This window comes from Pongo pygmaeus, chromosome 2 (genome assembly GCF_028885625.2).
Source record: "Pongo pygmaeus isolate AG05252 chromosome 2, NHGRI_mPonPyg2-v2.0_pri, whole genome shotgun sequence".
Classification (NCBI taxonomy): Eukaryota; Metazoa; Chordata; class Mammalia; order Primates; family Hominidae; genus Pongo; species Pongo pygmaeus.
In genome coordinates this window covers 13,947,422-13,968,608 of record NC_085930.1, presented here as the reverse complement: position 1 = coordinate 13,968,608, position 21,187 = coordinate 13,947,422, and the positions used below count along the sequence as shown (strand labels likewise).

Genomic DNA, 21,187 nt, shown 5'->3' with positions numbered 1-21,187 from the left:
CCTGAGAAAGATGTATTAATACATTACAGAAGAAACAGAGGAGAAGGAGTCTGTGAAGGAGACAGGAGAATCATAACATAACAAAGAAGAAAGAGAAGGAAAACCTGAGGAGTCAAACTGAACCAAGAGGTCAAAGGAGTTCAGGTAGTGGGTGCAGAGATCTGCAAGTCAACGATGATCTTGGAAACCAAAGTTCGTGAATTGTGAGATGGCATCAGGGAAAGTGCAAGAGTTTGAGAGGTGGGTAGAGTATGAGGAAGCAGGATCAGCACACATAACTATATAATGAAGTTTGGCAAATAAGAGAAAAAATGATAAAATAGTAATGAGCTTTACGGGTTGGTAACCTATTTCTCAATTTGTAAAGTATGTATTTTAAGTCAATGTGTGTGTGTGTGTGTGTGTGTGTGTGTGTGTGTTTATAGTTTCTCAGGTTCATTTCCTAGTTCTTTTATTATAATTACCAAAATAATTAAAACAAATGAATATTAAAATCATGGTTAAAAAGAACCATGTTCAGTCCAATGCTTACTGCTGATATTGCATATTTTAGCCACCCTAAAAAAGAAGACATTTACTGTTTTATTTAATTACAATTTAAAAACAAAAACAACTTAGGTATCACATATATATCATCTATCTATCTATGTATCTATCTATGTATCTATCTATCTATCTATCTATCCATCTATCTCATCAAGCTGCAAAGGAAATTCTGGTTGTTATAAAATATTTTTTGCTATGGGTCAGAAAATAGCAAAATGTCTGCTAATTAGCAAAATTCAAAAATTCAGTTTTCTAACTGTAAGTCCTAATAATTATATCAGCTTCTTACAATTGATCTTTCCAAGACAAAACAAGATAGCAGTTATGAAAATATTTGTGACTTATGAGGAAACAAGTCTTGTGTGTACCCAAGGTAATGATTTTAGGAAACAAAACCACGCTTAAATATGCAGATTTCAATATATTAAATGTTAATATGTATAATGATTATTTTCACTAAAAAATAATTTTCATTATATCCATATAGTAATATCTCTATATTAGACCTTTCTATAATTTAAACATGTGACCTTGAAGTGAACTGATTAAAATGAACAGATGTCCTTGTCTTTTACTCAAAAAATGATGGGTGTCTGTAGGAAAGAAAATTAGAATTTAAAAGTATCAGCTCTTTATCTTAAGCTGTCTGGCCTTTGATGTTATATTTGCTCAGGCAACTCTTGCCCTCATTTAGTTGGGGGCAGCATATACTGGCAAGAGAAGGAGAAAAAGCAAGGAAGAATAAAGGAATTGGAAGTAGGCTGGCAGTCACAGAAAACTTTTCATTTTCAAAACAGTAAAACATATCTTAACTTTTAGCTACTTGAGAAGTATTTTCAAGAGAATAAGTATTCTCAATGCCAACGTAAGGAACAATATGAGGACAAAGTCTTTATTTTACAAAGTGGAACGTTTAGTAAAATGCTAATGCCTAGGCTGGGACTAAAATCTTACCCTTCTGCCCTAAAAGAAGAATTTACACATCAAACTAGAAAACTGAAACAATTATCATTAAGGTACTATTTTGAGGTAATCAGACTCTAGTGGGCAACCCTGGTGTAGAAGGCCCAGAAATGACAATATGAATAATGCAGTGTTGCTCAATTCTTTTTTCATTATGTATCCTCCCTACCTACTACTCCCTCACTTACCCTGCAGAAGCCTCTTCAGCCATTTTTTTCCAAATTGTATACCCACCCCATGAAGTTTTGATGCTCCAAATACTACTGCCTATCTGTTTATATGCTGCGGCACTCTGGAGAGCCACACACTATTGTATCTAAGGTTTTATTTGTTCTACCAGAAAAATCAATTTTTGCCCCTATTGGGGTTGATATCACCCCGCTGAGAATGCACAGATGACATACACCTGAAGATAGCCACGTTGCTGGAATTGGGTTTATACACTCTGCTTTATGCATAGAGGAGGTGTTCTGCCTGCATCAAGTAATCAAGTAATTGTTTGATTATACCTCTTCAAAAAGAATACAAAAGGAGTACACCATCAAACTCTCTTTAGAAGCTATCAGAAAAGCCTGCTCCAAAAATATTTGGAATGACTAATGAATCAATAAAACAGTAGCTTTCCAATGTTGCAAGCAAAATAACATGTTCAACTTTTCATTTACTCTACTAGTATCTATTTGGCCTCATTTATAGTACAGTCCACACACAAAGGATTTTAAAATACCCTAATTAAAAGAAAGAAACAAAGAGAGAGATCCTTATATGTTCACATAGCTTTCATGAGAGTCTTGCTTTAATAAATAAAATGTCTTCTAAAAAGTCAATAAATGGATTTCTCAGAATGCACCAGGCTTACGAATGGTTTATTTGCTCAACACATAATAATTAAGTTCTCATCATACCACAGCTTTACAGTCTATAGGTAACTAAAAAATAAGCTGATCTAAAAAAATATTTTAAGTGCACAGCATTTCTACATTATAACAAAAAGGTAAATACAATTTAAAATGTGGAGAAAGTCGTAGCACTTTAAAATAACATTTTTAATCACATAGATCAGATAATGTTTCTTACTAAACTATAAAAACCATATTGGAATAATCTAAGATATCTGACTGTCTTCTTGTTTATAGAAAGTTGATAATACAGCTGACTACTATGCTGGGAGGGAAAGGCTATAAAAATAACTCAGTGTAACAATTCCATAATAAATTTATCAATTTGTTATCAAGTATACCATGAAAATTTTATCTATGACCCATATAAAATAAAAACATAACGTATAAAAGATTAAAGTTCTGAAAAGGTATGAATTACCTAGGTTTTCAAACTTATCTTTGTCATTTCACCTTTTCATCTCCACATGGTCATCTCTGCGTATTTCAAAGTGGTATCTCTGAATGATGGTTTTGTGTGTGTTGGTGAAGCTCAAGCACCTATCACATTTGGCTTTATTAAATTTAACTTGGAAGAGTCTATTAGACAATTGTGTGCGAACAAAGTTGAAAAGCTGTTTCTGGGTTATTTCTCTTATGCTATAAAATTCCTTCGTAAAAACTGAAATTAGGCTTATATTTTTAAGCTTAATAGTACAATCTTTTTTGCTAATTGTAGATGTATTTCCTAAGTGTATTTTTAGAGGAAAGACAAGTATTACAGGCATTTCTACAGAACTATTTATGGTTTTAAAAGTTATAGTATTATATTTTCTCATTTATAACTTACACTTCTATGGGTACAACTTACTTTAAGACACATAGTTATATAAAATGTTTTTTACAAATGATAAATCAGGTGGTAATTTTTGCTGTATTACAAAATTCCTTTAAAAATAAACACATTTTTCAACTGCACCTATTATTACTCAGTTTACAAACACCAAATTAAAAAAAATTACAGATGATAACGTATAAAGTGTTACACCTATACTACCTTATATTTTTAAAATTGCTTAAATCAAGTAGCTGTGTCAGTTTTGAGTTGTGAAATATAATGCAGAAGTTGATTCAAACCTGTACAGTCAAAGAAACACAACTCTTGTCTCATAGACTAAAACAACTTTCCAGTATTTGATTACCTAGAATATGAATATGCAGTAAAAATAATTTACCTGAAATAATGTAATAGTATTTTATTTTGTACATGATAAGTTAGGCAGAGTTAACGAATATCTCTTTTATTTGAGTCAACAGAGGGATAGAAACTTTATTTCCCTCGTAATCTTTAGCAAGACCTTATTTAAAAAAAAAAAAATGAAGTGGATGATTTCAAACTGCTCCAGAGTGGCGGTATATAAAATTTACTGACTGATGTGACAAGTGTGGGAAGAATTTAGACCTACAACTTTAAACCAATATGAAAAAATTCTGGTGGCAAAAGGTCTTTCATTTCTGTATTTAGTTTGAGGTGACAGCCCCTTGAAATCCATCTTTTACACTGTCAATCAAGTAACATATCTAAACTGTGGATGTGGCCATGCCAATCTCCTGCAAAACCCTTCAAAAGCCCTCTGCTACCTGGCCTCTGCTTCTAGGTTCAGCCTTCTCTCTCATCACTCATGATCTAAATTAGTATGGTCCTCATTCTGTTTCACCTTCTTAGCTTTGTGTAGCCACCATTCCAATGACGGGACTACACAGAGGATCAGGATGGAGGTGAAAGGGATACTTTAAACTTAATCTCTTCTTCCAAAGCAGGCCTTTCTTCATGGCCTGCAACTTCCTTGCCTAAATATTGGTTTCATGATCTTTCTTGAAGTACTCACGGTGCTTTATGCAGATCCTGAAGGTGAAATTTATTACCTAACACACTTGCACCTGCCTTTCTTTGTTTCCTCTCTGGAGAGTGAGCTCCTTGAGTTAAGACTAAGTGTTCTCTTTTGTTACCCAGTTCCTGGGATAGTGCCCGGCTCAGCAGTAGGTGCCAAATTAGTGCAGAATGAAGAAATAACTATCACAAGTAAACAAAGAGGACCATTAAGTCATTTGTAACATTGGTTTATAATTTGGAAACAAACTACTTTCTCCCTTGATTTGTTTGACAGACCACAGTACAATACAAAATTTGATCTGTTGTTTTCCTCTTTGTTGCATCTCCTCTGGATGAATGACTGTAGTTAGAGCTGCACCAACACCACTACCAACATTACCATTCATTTCGGGCAAAATAATACTACTGTCTTATATAGGGTAGTGATGCAGAACCTACATTTTGGAGACAGACCAGCTGGGTTCAAATTCTAGCTCCTTTATAAATCTGAAAGCCACTTAACCTTACATTTCCCTAGGTGTGAAGAGAAGGGAATCATATCTACCTCTCAGGAGTATGACAAAGTTTTAAATGAGATTATATGTAAAGCACTCAGTGCACTGCCTTGCTCTGAGTAAATTTTCAAGAAATTATAGCCATTTTTAGAGTAGTAGGGTGCTAAAAGACTGTCAAGTTGAGACAAGTCATCTAAATAATCTGTATCCCCTCAACCTCTCAAAGAAAATATATCGCCAAAGAGAAGCCTATGTCTCTCTTAATGAGAAGAAAAAATGAAAACTAACTGTATTTTCCAAGCAACTGAGAGATTCTCTTTACTATTTTGAGATAGTATGTATAGGTCACTTTCATCTTTTTTTTTTAATGGGAGGGGGCCAAGTTGGGATGGAGAAGTAAGGACTCAGGTAATAATCTAAAATTTTAGAGGCAGAGAAATTCATCTTTTAAACTCCTAGTCTCCTATTGTTGAGTTGTTCAGTAGAAACGTTGCCAGAGCAAGATATCTGTGTTTACAGCACTCATCACTACATTCTATGAGATGACAGCCATATAGCTCACCAGTTTCACAATACATCTCACATTTTTCAGCCTATGGATCCTTCCAGCCTGCATGAATAACACTGACAGAGTCTGGTATTCAGTCTTTGTGCTAAAATGAAGCCTCTGATCAATTCTTTTCGGAAAGAAGATCTGTAGGTTTTCTGGTAACCTCTAGAAACTTACAGAAAGTGTGCTAAGTGGCTGTGAGCCAAATAACAAGCATTACTAATATAGCAAAATTAGAAAGGCAAGAATTAGTGAAGGTGAGAGATGATTTAAGAACTTAACAACACGGCAGAAATACTGTGAAGAAAACCCCTACCATGGTACTCTGTAGAGTGATGTCAGGAAAGGGGAGGGCTATTCATTTGTTTGCATGTCCAACGATAAAGTGAGGCTCTCGCTCAGGTGGGTCTTTGGGATCAAATCGAGGGAAGGCTTAATTGAAGATGTAACACCAAATTACAGACTCAAGGCTAGAATTAATGCCCATTGTATATTAATTTATCTTTATTCCTAGAGTAGCAATCTATTCCCCTGCACCAGCCCTTAAAGGTGACCTATCCAGTTCCCTGTATTTAAGGGAATCTTTTGTGAGTCACTGGGGCTCATGGTTAGAAAATGAAACTTTGAAGTGCTTATAAAATGCTAGGTAATTAAGTAATAAATAAGGCTTGATAAAAATTTATATATTTCTATATAATGTTAAAGTAAACCATACCTCCATTCTGCAAACTCAATTGTCTATAACCTAACAATGGAGCTGGAGAGGTTTAGATGCTATAGGTATCCTTCTAAGCCAGAGTTGTGTGGATAATGAATACATTCAGGGAGGGAGAGATGGAGAAAGGGAGGGAGGGAGGGAGGGAATGAGGGAGGGAGGGAGGAAGGAAGGAAGGAAGAAAGGAAGGAATGAAGAAGGAAGGAAGGAAGGAAGAAAGGAAGGAAGGAAGGAAGGATTGTTATGGTTTAAATGACAATATCCCCTCTAAAATTCCTGTAGAAATTTAATCACCAATGGAACAGCATTAAGAGATGTGACCTCTGGGAGGTGATTAAGTCATAACGGCTCTTACATCACAAATGGAACTAACACCTTTATAAAAGGGCTCCACATTTAAAGGAACATTTTCCTGCACCTCTGTGCATTTCTCCATGTGATACAATGTCCATCCTCACATGGACATTGCCTCAGAGGCATGATAACAGAGGTGGACCTAGCTTAGATGGATGAAAAACAGAGAATATCTGTACCTGGTCACACCTGGGCACCGCAGTGGGTGTATTCCTATGGCTCCCACTCCATCTTTAAAAGGGCCTCAACTGGATACAGCCCAACTGAGGAGAAATTCAAAAGGAGTCAATACCACAGCCACTGATAATCACAAATATCCCAAAGGAAGAAATGTAGCAGTATTTCCGGGGCATCCTATCCTGAGACCAAGACTGAAAGAATTAGAGATAGTTAGGTTCAGTTGCTTCTTTTTTTCCTCTCCAGAATATTAGTATAATCTTTTTATATTTGTAAAAGATTTTCTGTATTCAGTTTGGTAAATGTGGGTGGGTAGAAAAAAATGTGGGTAAGTTACATAAGCAATGTTCTCTAAAGTGACTCTTCTCAAAGGTTAGGATCATCAGGAAGGATCTGAGATGAAATTGTTCTTGTGAAAGCAAACCTGGCAGGAGTTTTTCCAGTAGTGGGCATTTAAGTCACCTGGGAAAGAGGGCTAAAGACATTCTCTTGCCTGGCTTCCAGTGATTCCGGCACAGTCCAGGTCAATCTGTCTCTCTCAACTTTCATTTTTGCATGTTCTTCCATCAGTGGATCTCTATGTTATACTTCCACAAATTAAAATCATTTGGTGTGATTTTTCAAAACAACTACTGCCAGAGCCTTACACTCAGCGATTCTGTCTCAAATGGTTGGGGTCAGGCTCTTGGGCTTCAATACGTTAAAGCTCCCCAGGTAATTATAGCAGCACTTCCTTAACTCCTAGTGCAATGTCATGCTCATGGTAGGTTCTCATTAAATGCCAGCTAACCCTGGTTAACAGTGTGCTGTGAATCAAATCAGGGCTATTGCTTTTAAGTCTGTGCCATTTGGAATATATGCTATTTGTATCTCTGAGCATTTTAACAGAACTTCAAGCCATTTACAACTGCTCATATTTAGAATTTTGCAGTTTTTCACAGCTCAGTTTTATAGACTTCTATGAGTCATGTTACATTCGGTAAACTTGCCTCAACAAGCTAAAAGAAAATGCCAAAATATAGCACTCCCACTGTTCAGGAGAGTGTATTTTGTCTTTCTGTAACTGCCTCAATTCCAGCACTTAGCAGGAAGACATTTAAATCTTTATTGTATTCCTATCTATCAGAAAAATAGAAGAATTTACAAGTTTGACACTAAACAACCACAGATGGAAGATTTGAAGTAAGATCACACGTTTTATACTGAAGTCTAACGTAGCAATCAACAAACGCAGACTGACACTTAGGACAAAATCCATCTGACTTCCCCTGTGGCTTTGGGGAGGATGGAACATATTCATTAAAGAATGTCCTACAGAATTTTCAAATGTCAAAATACAATATAATTATATTGAGAAAATCCTTTAAATTTAGTAATGGAAATTTCATAATACTGCTGAGAGAGAAAATTGCCAGTTGGTAATTATGCCTCTTTCTCCACAGGTATCACTCATTACAGAAACTAGAATAACATCATGATAATAAGAGTGCTAAACAAGAAAGCAGGAAAAACATATGTACACGTATCAGATGACCTACATTATAAACAAAAAATACTTTGTTCTCTATTGCCATGATTTTTGTTTGTATATAAATCTATTTACATACATTTTGTATATATCTGTATACAAATCTATTTATATGCAAACAATATAAGAAAGGCAGAAAGGCTTCTGATTTAAACTTTATTTACTGATGAAAATATATTTTAGAAAGCTTCTCAATAATACCCAGCAGCAGCCCCATTCGGGTTTGCTTCATTTCTTACGGGAAATCCAAGTTCAGCCTCCTGGCCAGGCACTGAGAGTTGAACTCACCACATACCACAATCTGAACTTTTCCCCCAAAATCCTCTTGCTATGCTCACTACAATTTCTGTTCTAAAACAGGAGAACTTTCCTATATCTTTTACGACCTCTTAAAATTCTCTCTTCTCTTCCTAGCCTTAAGAATCACCTGGGAATCATTTTAAGATTCTTTTTCAATGCCCCAGCCCTAGCCAAGACCAATTAAATCACAATTTCTAGGTATTTGTCAAAGACATCAGCGGTTTTGAAACTCCCCAGGTGATTCCAATATACAGACCATTTTGAGAACCAGTTGTCTGTTGCTTCTTTAATATGTTAGTTATTTGCTAGTACTTTCAAAATCCTTCCTTTTTTTTGACAGGTGCCTGACAAAACTACAATCCTTGATCAACACTAGCCCTCTAGGAAAAAAGGCACACAACCAAGAGGCTGGATCAATTTGTACTCCTGATTACAAATATCTAACGAACATGCAATATTACCTGGACACCCTACTATAGTTCTCTACTATTTTCACTCCTAGAAATGTCTATCTCATACCTTCTATTCTTTTTTCAAACATCTTATTCCTTCCTCCTTTTGCTCTCAAATGATAACCCACTGAGAATATAAAAGTTATCAAACATGAACTTTTTCATCTTCACAAAACCCCACTTACAACCAACCTGCACCTGTATTTTCGTCTTTTTTCTGGGGAGAAGGAGGACTTCTGTATAAACATTTACCTCTCCACTTGTGCTTTGGAACTACAGTTCTCCTTTAGGCAGCCCCTTTCCCTTCTACATTGATCTTGCTCTCACCACGGAATCATTCCCTTTGAATAGGCCTTTTCTGAACACAAACATGTTCTTATATTTCATAGGAAAACAAACCTCTCTTGATCCCCATCCCAGTCCAACTGCCATCTTATTTATCTGCTGCCTTTATTAGACAAACACCTCAAAAGAGCTGTTTGCAAAAGCATTACTTGACTTTCACTTTTAAACCCACTCCATTCTGGCTCTCACGCTCATCATCCCCTCAGAATCATGCTTGTCTAGTTCACCACTGGCAACTTATTTGTCCTCATTTCATTCAGCTGTTTAGCATCATTCAACATGGATGGCCATCTCTTCTTTTTTCAAATACTATATTTTGGTTTTCAAGGTGTTGAAATCTCAGGATATTTCTTCTTTTTTCCCTATCATTCCTTCTCAGTCTGCTTTTATGCCTTCTCTTTGTTGAGATATCAGCGTTCCTCTGGGATCCTGGACTTTCTTTTCTTCCTGGTTCATGGTTCTCAATTCCAGGAGCTGACCTCATTAGTATCACGGCTGTAGCAAAATTCATATGTTGAGAAATACCAATTGTATTTATCCAGTTTTCTTGAGTTCAAACTGTTTACCACTTCATTTGAGTATTTCAAAGAAACACGAAGATAACATACCTAAAACTAAACTCCTCACCTTCACTTCTAACCTGATTCTAGCCTTATTTATCCCATACACAGTGGTACCAACAGGTAATGGCTGCTTAAGCCAAAAACCTGAAGTCATTATTTGATTCCTCTATTTGTCTTATGGCCAAAGACTATTACTAAGGCTTCTTGATTAAGTCTACCTCCAAAATTATAACTTGACTCTTTTTGCCTCTTTCTATCTCCACTGCTATCATTGTCACTCTTTTGACTACTTCAACAACCTCCTGAGTGGTATCCCTACATTCACTCTTGCCCTAGTCAATCCTTAAAAAGCAACAAAGGTTATCTTTGCCAAACAGATTGCACCTTTGTATGACTCTCTTTAAAATGCATCTGAAGTTATAATGCAATGTCCACTTCTTTACCAAGACTTATAATGACCTTTATGATCTAACTCCTGTCTGCCTCTCCTATTTCTTGAGTACAAAGTTATAGTGACACTAGTCTCCTTTCATTTCCTTGAATTCCCCAAGCATTTTCCCACCTCTGGGCTTTTGAACACTCTGTAACCTCTCTTTAGAGAGTGTTTTTCTGTGATCTTTACAAAGTATGTTTCAAATATTTAAAGATCTAGCTTACAGCCATCTTTGAATTCTCAATTTTTTTTTTTTTTTTTTTTTTTTTTGAGATGGAGTCTCACTCTGGCACCCAGGCTGGAGTGCAGCGGCACGATCTGGTCTCACTGCAACCTCTGCCTCCCAGGTTCAAGTGATTCTACTGCCTCAGCCTCCCAAGTAGCTGAGACTACAGGTGCATGCCAACATGCACGGCTAATTTTTGTATTTTTAGTAGAGACGGGGTTTCATCACGCTGGCCAGGTTGGTCACCAACTTCTGACATCATGTGATCCACCGGCCTCAGCCTGCCAAAATTGTATTCTCAATTTTAACAATGTTTTTGTTTTCTTTGTGTCACCTATCATTTGCATTTTTTTTTCACCATTTCTCTCTGTTGCCCTTAACAGAAATTAAGCTTCCTGAGGAAAGAGGCTTTATTTATCCTGACCACTTTGCATGTCAAGCATTTAGTAGAGTAACTGAAACAATTCCTAGTACGGAATGTGTACTTAGTAACTACCTGAGTTAAATGAATGAGTGAATGAAAGCAAGCATTCCAAAAGTTCCCAAATGCTTTAAGGACTGTTCTTAAAAGGCTGACTTAAGGGAGGAAAAAGACTTAAAAAATATTGTGTGTCTATATCTGTGTTAGACACGAATGTGTGTGTGTATATATGTATATATATATATATGTGCATGTGAGTATATGTGAAGACATGTATGAGTATGTATGTGTGTGTATATATACATATATAAACGGAGAGTAACATTTATACACAGACTGTGAGCTAAATGGAGAGATTACATGTATACACAGATTGTGAGCTATCTAGGAGAAACTATTGACTATTAAAATGCCATAAACATTCCAGCTACCGCCCCCAAAATATGAATTGACATTTTAAAGATCTAAAAAAAATACCGAAGTAATTGCATGTGACCAATATTAGAAAAGAGCTATACTTAACATGTTACTTCAATTCACTAGTGACACAACTGTTTTATGGAACATTTATATTTATATGATAAAAATTTAATTTTTCCCAAACGTCCAAATCACATTTGAAAACTAATTTTTTAATGTTTTGAGTATAGTTATTACTGACATTAGTACTAATAAGGGTAAACAATAGGGGAAATAAAAAAACTAATTTAAATGTAGGACATTAGGAATTAAATTTTACTTTGGTTTCAATGCTAAGATAAAAAATGTTACAGGACATGTAAACTGTGAAATATGCCATTTAAAAATATTTCTCTTATAGCAGTAACACATAGCAATATGTAAAGGCCAATTAATATTTTTTGACCTTGTTGTTCTGCCATTTACATGATATGGCATTCCACCAGTGAGTAGAAGATGTGGCAAGGGGACAGAGATGTGCATGCCCTCGCCATTTAAGAGCATGACCTGTGAGTTGCTTATACAGCACTACCATTAACATCCTTCTGGCCATAACTGCTGGTCACATGACCTCAGCAGGCTTCCAAAGAACCTGGGGAATGTGCTTGTTATTCTGGCCATCCATGTACCCAGTTAAAATTTGGAGGAAAAGTGTTAATGGAGAAAACTAGCAGTCATGACCACAGCTATGAGAGAGCAGATGGAGTATCTATCACACAAATACAACACATCAGTAAACACTTAACTGAAAAACTGTTTCAAACATTGATTTCTAATAAAGAAAATAATTGCCACTTTTCTTTGCTTACTTATTTTGTTTTATTTTATTTTATTTTTTTAATTTCAAGATTTTGCCCTTGTTGCCCAGGCCGGAGTGTAATGGTGTGATCTTGGCTCACTGCAACCTCCGCCTCCCGGGTTCAAGAGATTCTCTGCTTCAGCCTCCTGAGTAGCTGGGATTACAGGTGCCTGCCACTACACCTGGCTAATTTTGTGTATTTTTAGAAGAGATGGGATTTAACTTGCAAGGCTGGTCTCAAACTCCTGACCTCAGGTAATCCACCCGCCTCAGCCTCCCAAAGTGCTGGGATTACAGGTGTCAGCCATCACGACTGGCCTGCTTACTTATTTTTATAAAGCCAAAGACAATATTAATTTTCAGACTAAAATATATGAGTTACTAGGTGTTTCTTTTACAGTGATAACTTCTAATTAACCTAAGAAACAGAATGTTAAATTCGAAAAAAAAATTCCTAAAGGCATGCAGTCGACATATTTTACAGAAATCTATGGGATTAAGAATTTGTACCATTTGTTCAAAGTATCCTGATTGCCAACACAGATTCAGAACTCATAACTGATCTATTGGCTCTCAGGATATGGTTGTTGTACTAAAATTACAGATGTTTCCCATAAGTGTGAGCAAGATGTTATGAATCTCCAAGCATGAAAGATATTCCCAAATCTTAAGAGGGAGAAGATGAAGGTTGATGGATTTCACACGAAGTAAAGTTGCATAAAGTTACCACATGTGTTTTCAAAAAGTTCATGATCTTTATGATTTAACACCTGCCTGATTTTTACTTCCTGTGTATCAGGAAATGAAATTGGAGACTGGTGTAATTGTAACTTAGTACTCAAGAAGTAGGAAGCAGAGATATCTGGGTGGAAAGGTAGGCAGTAGCTGGATCATAAAGGATGTTATAGGCCTTCATAAAGGGGTGGGCACTGCATTATAAGTTCATTGATCATGTGTATATAGCATGTCTTTAAAAGCCTGAATTGGAACACCACTAGTACTTAATTCTCTTAATTCAGTTAGAATAAAAGAAGGTATGGGTTTCTAAAGAGCCTAAAAAACCATAAACATAATTATATCTGTAAACGTGTCCCCATACATGCTGGAAAGTAGAAAAATAACTCCATTTTTATTTTCTACCAAGTGCCCTGTATAAAAGATAATGATAACATGATTGCTTTTAATGGTAGGAATTAGGCTTTTAAAGTCAAGACAGTATACACTCAGGATCTAAAGTCTTCTTTAACAGGAAAAGCAACACATTACTCTGAAACAAACAAAAAAAAAATGGAGGGAAAAAGGAGGTACATTCAAGGTGGAAGGATAGGAAAAGAGACAGAATTCCAGGAGTCTGACTTCCTACATCATGTCCCATAGCGTTATCTGCACACACAGCTCCTCATATAGCTTTTTACTTATTTTCTCCTTTTATTACTTTTCTTCGTTGAAGAGGGAAGAGATTAGACATGGAAATAATGAGTTTGATTTGAATGAATTAAGGAATGAATGAGCAAACAAATAAACCAATGGGTTTAGTTGATTCCAGATTTCTTCTGATATTTCAACTTATGTGTTAACATCTGATGTCATGGGGAATATGTTTTATGATGACAACACAGGTTTTCAGTTATCTGGAGCACTGAGCTACATTACAGAAGTGAAATGTTGCTGGTTTTGTTGATTTAAGTCTGCTAGTTCAGTATTTTTTTAAATGAGAAATGTGAATCATTTATGTTTCGAGGTATACCCGGAGAGTTATATAAAGAGTATTAAATTTCAAATAGAGTGAAGCTAAGACTCATTTAAAAAGTGCTCTTCTATAACACTATAATCCCCAGGAGGAAGAAGAAAATGACAACTGATGAAAGTAAAGCCTCTGTTCCAAGAATAATTTTTACTTTAGTTCAAAGGTATTCTGAACAAGTGGAATATTAACATGACAGTACTAAAAGTGATTCAGGTCACTCTACATTTGAATCTTTACCTACACTTTATGAAACTAAAGAAGAAGTCAAACCAGGGTGGAAAACAAAACAATTTTGATTTAAATAAAACTGGCAGTAAGCTATTGATAAAAAAGAGTCCAGTACCCATAAAGAAACCTAAAGGTTATTTTTTTTAACTTCCTCAGATTATCAGATAAGAGACTTGATTACTTGAGAACTGACATGGTTAGGCTTTGTGTCCCCAGCCAAATCTCATCTTGAAATGTAATTCCCATAATCCCCACGTATCAAGGGAGAGACCAGGCGGAGGTAACAGAATCATGGGGGCAGTTTCCCCCATGCTGTTCTTGTGATAGTGAGTTCTCACAAGATCTGATGGTTTTATAAGGGGCTCTTCCACCTTTGCTTGGCACTTCTCCTTCCTGCAGCCTTGTGAAGGTGCCTTGCTTCCCCTTCACCTTCTGCCTTGATTGTGAGTTTCCTGAGGCCTCCCCAGCTATGCTTAACTATAACTCAATTAAACCTCTTTCCTTCATAAATTACCCAGTCTCAGGCAGTTCTTTATAGCAGTATGAAAATGGAGTAATAAAAGAATGAACAAAATATGTGGATTTAGCTGTCCAGTATAACTTTCTCCTTACTATTGCCCAATGTAGTATAAAGTTACAAAGATCTTTCTGAGAAGCCAGAAAATGTTTCACAAAATACCATTTGTGTCCCAATGATGGCAAGATTTTTAAGCAGGTTATTTTTTAAGTTCACATTTAAAAAGCCATTAGACATTATTTCATTTTCAAATGTATGATTAATTTTTAAATTTTGTTTAGTTAGCAGATTCTTCAAATTACATTCTACCTTGCCTGTCAATATTTAAATCAGCAAGATATGTTCTTAATTCTTGTATTTCAATTCATGCTTTACTTGATATTTTAAAATATCTGTACATGTTTAAATATTTAAAATGAATTAAATATTTGGTTTCTTCACTTGTTTTTTTATAATTCTATGTAGCGTTTAATAAGAAAATCCTTTAATGCCCTTATTTTCACATTCTATGGAATGAATATTGCAGTATCAGGGTTGGTGTTTTTTCCGTAGCGTGATCACTGGACACAGTAGTCAATTTGCCTGCTTAAACCAGCACGTTCACAGCAACACTCCTGAGGTCACGTGATAAGGCCATATGACTCTAATCCCTGTGCCTCAGCTGACTGAATTAGGAAAGGATAGCATTTCCATGATAACCAAATAAGCACCAGAAAGCTGAGTAGAACACACTCACTGAGGTCATCCTATGCATAAAGTTGATGTTTTTTATATTTATTTTTGAACATGAAAAATACTTAGCCAATGATTATTTTAAAAAAATAAACCATAATGCCACAAAACCACTGATACTAGTTCTAACTGAAGAGTTAACAATATTTTAAAGTGACTGAAACTCATCTTTTCACTAAACTTGCCAATCAGAATGGCATGTAAATTGTTTTCTTTAGGCCCCAGTTTTTTTCATTTATTCGAAGTTTAATAATCTTAACTGGCTGTAATCTCAAATTACCAGTCAACTGCTTCAAGACTACTCTTACTTAGACTTTTACTGATCTCATACATAACCTTGTGGCTTCCTATTCCAAGTTGGTTTGGCTAAAGCATATCATATTTTTACCAACAATCTCCAAAACAAGTTTCCTACATATTTACACAGCATTTTCTGCTTACCAGTATCACTGAACCTAGGGCATGCATTACTATAAAGGTATTTGTCTATTACTTGCCTGTATTCCCTTTGGGGTTTTAAGGCCTTGAGGGCAAGAACTATTTTTCATCTCTGAATACATACCACTTAGTAATACCTGGTATAGCATAGATACATATAAATGTCTTAAGCATAAAGAAATTTTATAACATTTTAGAATGCATTATGAATATATTAAATTTATAGTTTAAATTAATATATAACTCAAATACACTAACTTTTCAAAGTGAATTTGCCCTAACTCAATTTGCCTTCTCTCTGTGTGTGTGTGTGTGTGTGTGGAGAAATTCTGTGCACAGGTACCATAAAAACAGTAAATTGCATCTGATGCTCTATCTGATGCATATATACACATATAATTATATACACACAAAGGAAACGGCCAATTCATAATAAATGTTAACTGATCAATATGATACTGGCTTATCCCAAAAATAAAAACAAATTGAGGCAACTCTCAGACTTCCTCATACATGAAAGCTAAGGCTGCCCTTTGAGCAGCGTCGTTCAGGAGACATCATTATGACTAAAAAACTCAGAAGGTAAATTGGTGAGACTTAATGCAGAATGGCTTAATTTATTACATAACATAAATTAGGAAAAGAACATTGATTTTTAACAAATCACTACATTTACTGATATTTTAAAGTAGAAATGAAATAATCTTTTATTTTAAACAACGTACTATCAGACAACATTCTAAAAAACACAGTTAAATGGAATTAAGACATCAGCATTCAGGTACCATATAGTTAATGGAATAACTGATAATATTAAAAAACAGTAACTGTCAATTTAAATAATAGTTAACTATAAGCTATATGCCTGCAAATACTCTGTGTTTTATGTAAGTATAAAAGTATTAAGTCATTTCACCCTCAAAACAATCTGACGAAGTAGGCACCCACTTCATCACTGAGCCGATGAAGGCAGAGTTGATGCACCTTACCCAGATCACACAGCTAAAAAGGGAAAGGCACAGATTCCAACCCAATAGTATTCTTAACCACTATGCTGTACCTTTTCTCTAAAAAGTATTCATAAACCATGTATTTGTGGCTAACTAATCTAGATACTGATCTCAGAGTAATTTTCATTACAATTTTCTCAAATTGGAAATCAGAAGAAAAAGGCAACTGACCAGCTGCCGAATTTTTCTGGTTGTGCAAATTTAGGCATGTCCCTATATGTCTCTGAGTTGAAGTTTTAGCAAAATGGACTCAGAATGTCTAAGTAGCATATTTTATTACTTTTTTAACTTTTGGCCCCAGGTTTCTTTTGAACAAATATCTGGTATAAAAAATAAAAAGGAAATGGAATGTTCACTAAGATAATAGATATGAAGTGTTTTAGAAAGTATAGAATGAGGCCGGGCGCAGTGGCTCATGCCTGTAATCCCAGCACTTTGGGAGGCCGAGGCCGGCGAATCACGAGGCCAGGAGACCGAGATCATCCTGGCTAACATGGTGAAACCCCATCTCTACTAAAAAATACGAAACATTAGCTGGGCGTGGTGGCAAGCATCTGTAGTCCCAGCTACTTGGAAGGCTGAGGCAGGAGAATGGCATGAACCCGGGAGGCGGAGCTTGCAGTGAGCAGAGATTGCCTCACTGCACTCCAGTCTGGGCGACAGAGCGAGACTCCATCTCCAAAAAAAAAAAAAAAAAAAAAGGATAGAATGCTATGTCGATGTTACTTACAAAAATAATTTAGTCATTGCTGATCTCCCTTCTATATTCAATTATTTCATATGAGTATATGATAGAAGAATAAAAAATAATACAAATCTATTTACTCATAAAACCATTCACAATAACCTAGCAAATCAAAAATGCATAGTAAATGTTTCACAGCTATAACCAGAGTGAAATAATTTTTTTGAAATTCAAAATTAGAATACATAAGACAAAAACAAAACAAAACAAATCAGCCAAACTGGTATTCTAAAAAAAATCTACATTAATCTTAATGATTTTTGATAAACAGAACATATATCTGAATGCCTGACAAATAAATTTACATAAACATGTTTTTATAAAAATATGTGCTATACAAATGTATAGTTGTTTTATTTCTTTTGACTCACTGTTTCTCTCCAGGAGGAGAATAAAAAATAATACTCCAGAAAATTAACAAGTTTAGAAATGCCTAAAAGATAGGTAAACAATCAAGTTGCTTCTTAGTTTTGAAACAATTTCTTAAATTGCTCTTTTTAAACATAAATTTCTATATGCCATTAGAAAATATTCCTTGCTTATAACTAAAACTGGTTATTGCAGCTAATGAACTAATGCTAAAACAGTATTACAAGGCAATACTCCATATACACACATACACATGCACACACACACATATATATACCATATATGTATACATACACACACACACACAAACACACACACATGCAGAGTCATGTGATGGAGGATCACATATATCATGTGTGTCTGTGTGTGTGCGCGTTATATTTTTAAGAAAATTTTAAGAGCCTTGTGATGTGCTAGATACGGTGCTAATTCCCAGACATATAAAATTGTAAACAAAACACAAATAACAACTGTTTTCACTGGGTATTAAATTCACTTTAAAAGTCATGTATTTAATAGTTTTCCAAGTATAATTTTCTTAAATACCATGAAAGGTAAAGAGAAACTGTATAAACATGTATTTTAGGGAAAATTAACCTAGTGTGAGGCTTTAGGGAAGACTCCCTCAGGAAAAGACATTTGAGAATAAAGGATTTGGTCAGGTATGGCAGGGAGTGTTTGAGTGGGATGATTCCAGGCAGGGGTAGAGTGCAGAGTGGAGGAAGGTTCGTTCATTCAATGAATGGAAAGGCAGCCACTACAGCTGCAGCAGAGTGACCAAGGCGGAGACCCGGAGACCATGAGAGCTTTCCGAGGCTCAGAGGACAGCTGGAGAGCATAAGGGTCATAGAATGCCTTTTTTTAAATTTTTTTATTTTTTGAGACAGAGTCTCGCTCTGTCGCCCGGGCTGGAGTGCGGTGGCGTGATCTCGGCTCACTGCAAGCTCCGCCTCCCGGGTTCCCGCCATTCTCCTGCCTCAGCCTCCCGAGTAGCTGGGACTACAGGCGCCGCCACCACGCCCGGCTAATTTTTTTGTATTTTTAGTAGAGACGGGGTTTCACCGTGTTAGCCAGGATGGTCTCGATCTCCTGACCTCGTGATCCACCCGCCTCAGCCTCCCAAAGTGCTGGGATTAAAGGCATGAGCCACCACGCCCGGCCACAGAAGGCCTTTTAAGCAGGACAGTGACCATGATCAGAAAGGGAAAAATAATATTTAAAATCGTGACAGCTCATAGGATATATTAAATTTAATAAAACACCACCAGTAATTAGAAATTATTCATCCATTAGAAGATTATTGATTTCAAAGTTAGTAGACAAACACTGTATTTAGGTAAGACACTAAGAAAAAAAAATTAACTTGCTATATTGGAGTTTAAAATATTAGAAGGTATTTGTTTCAAGGACAAAAGATTAAAAGATTATACCAAAGTATAATCTCAAAATCATATTTGATGTAATAAATATGATCAATTTATAAACATAGAAAGATAGATGGTAGAAATAGCTATAATTATTTATTTTGTTACTATTGAAAGTTCCATGAGAAGAGTGTCTAAAACTGAATGGATGCTCAGCCTGCCCTCAGTTAATAGATACAGTTAAAGTGATATTAATATAAATATTTCTGAAATTTTATAAAGTTTCTGTAGATTCATCAATGTCCTAGCTCTCCAGAACATGCTTTATCCTAGGTAAGACACTACCCAAAAATCAAGAAAATAAGTCACATTATAAAATATCATTAGGCCTTTCTTCACTGACAAGTTATCAATTTTACATTAGCCATGACCATTAAGTCTCTATCATGTGCAGATAGCTTGGTTTTACCACAGGCCAGATCTGATATCTTCAACAAAGGACAGCATCAGGAAAAGGAATCTATTAGGTACTTCCTGATAAATTCTAGACTCTGGTAGAGGCATCTGAGTTGATGTTACTTATGTAGCTTGCAGACTAGAGCAAAAGACTCAGTCAGGATTTCTATATTTTCATAGGTAGCAGGCTACAAGGATTAATGACATAAGACTGCCTGCGTGAATTAGGTGTCCATTTTATTTTGGTTCTTTGAAAAATTGTTTTAGTTTACAGATACATAAGGATTTCCTTCTGTAGATGATAGTAATTTTGTACTTTTGTAAATGAAATAAAGCATTTAAAATATCTCACTAGGTCCTCAGTTTCCTTACTTTACGTGGTGACATGGTTATTTGCATAGGTTCATACAGTCTACTTATTCATCAGGATATAGTTAAACAAATTGGTTATATAACTAAGGCCTTATGGAGGTGCCCATATTGGAGAATGATGCATCCTGAGTCAGGCACAACCATTGCTTTTAAGGAACTAAGGCTGACTTTATTTCTGGAACCAATCATTGCAAAGTCCATCCAGGGAACTTGACCTGATACCTGGCTGACGCGACGCAGTCTCACAAGTCAGGAAGGTCATTTCCTGGAAGGCTAGAGATGTCAACAAATTTCAGTGACCCTGAGAATAGAGGATACACCCAAAGTACAGGTAGTATAGGTGAAATCTGTGTATGCTTTCTTGGGGTTGGCTTCCTAACCTCCAGTTAGTAAACAATAAAGGCTTTTAAAAGTTCAATCTGAGATTTCTTACAAAAATTTCCAAGTAGAAGTGAATAATTCAAAGATCCAGGGCTTTTTTAAAATTAGAGATAGGGTCTTGCTTTGTCACCCTAGCTGGAGTGTGGTGGCATGATCATAGTTTATTACAACCTCAAACTCCTAGGCTCAAACAATCCCTCTGCCTCAGCCTCCTGGTTAGCTAGGGTACAGGCACGTACCACCACACCCAGCATTTTTTTTTTCTCTTTCGGTAGAGATGGGGCTTTTCCATATTGTCCAGGTTGGTCTCTAACTCTAACTCTTTGCCTGAAGCCATCCTCCTCCCTCAGCCTCCCAAAGGAATCAGATTAAAGGTGTGAGGCACCATCCACCCTGAGTCTTTTATTGTAGAAAAATAAATCAGCCTTTTGTATATATTCCCCAGTCTTTGTGTCCTTCTCTAGTCTAAAAGCTGTAAAAATTTCCTAAAACTCGAATGTTTCAATGTCTGCTGTTCACCAAATAGGACAGTCAATTTTTATATTTTATTTCAAGAGCTTTCAGACAAAAATGACCTTTCAGTATTCATATTTTTCTATTTTAAAGAATAAATTTCTTGGTTGGAGCCAAGATGGCCGAATAGGAACAGCTCCGGTCTACAGCTCCCAGCGCGAGCGACACAGAAGACGGGTGATTTCTGCATTTCCATCTGAGGTACCGTGTTCATCTCA

At 35.9% G+C, this 21,187-nt stretch overlaps 1 protein-coding gene and 1 long non-coding RNA gene across 7 annotated transcripts in view; both read right to left on the bottom strand.

The window, feature by feature from the left end:
- GBE1 (1,4-alpha-glucan branching enzyme 1) overlaps positions 1-21,187 on the bottom strand; it is a 278,483-nt gene that overhangs the window by 64,689 nt on the left and 192,607 nt on the right. The gene's annotated exons all lie outside the window — the stretch shown is intronic.
- The window catches only part of LOC134739145 (uncharacterized), a 37,972-nt gene that overhangs the window by 15,856 nt on the left and 929 nt on the right, over positions 1-21,187 (bottom strand). The window contains exon 2 of the long non-coding RNA XR_010125664.1: positions 1-21,187. This exon is cut by the window's left edge and continues 15,856 nt beyond it. This is a non-coding gene — a long non-coding RNA (uncharacterized LOC134739145).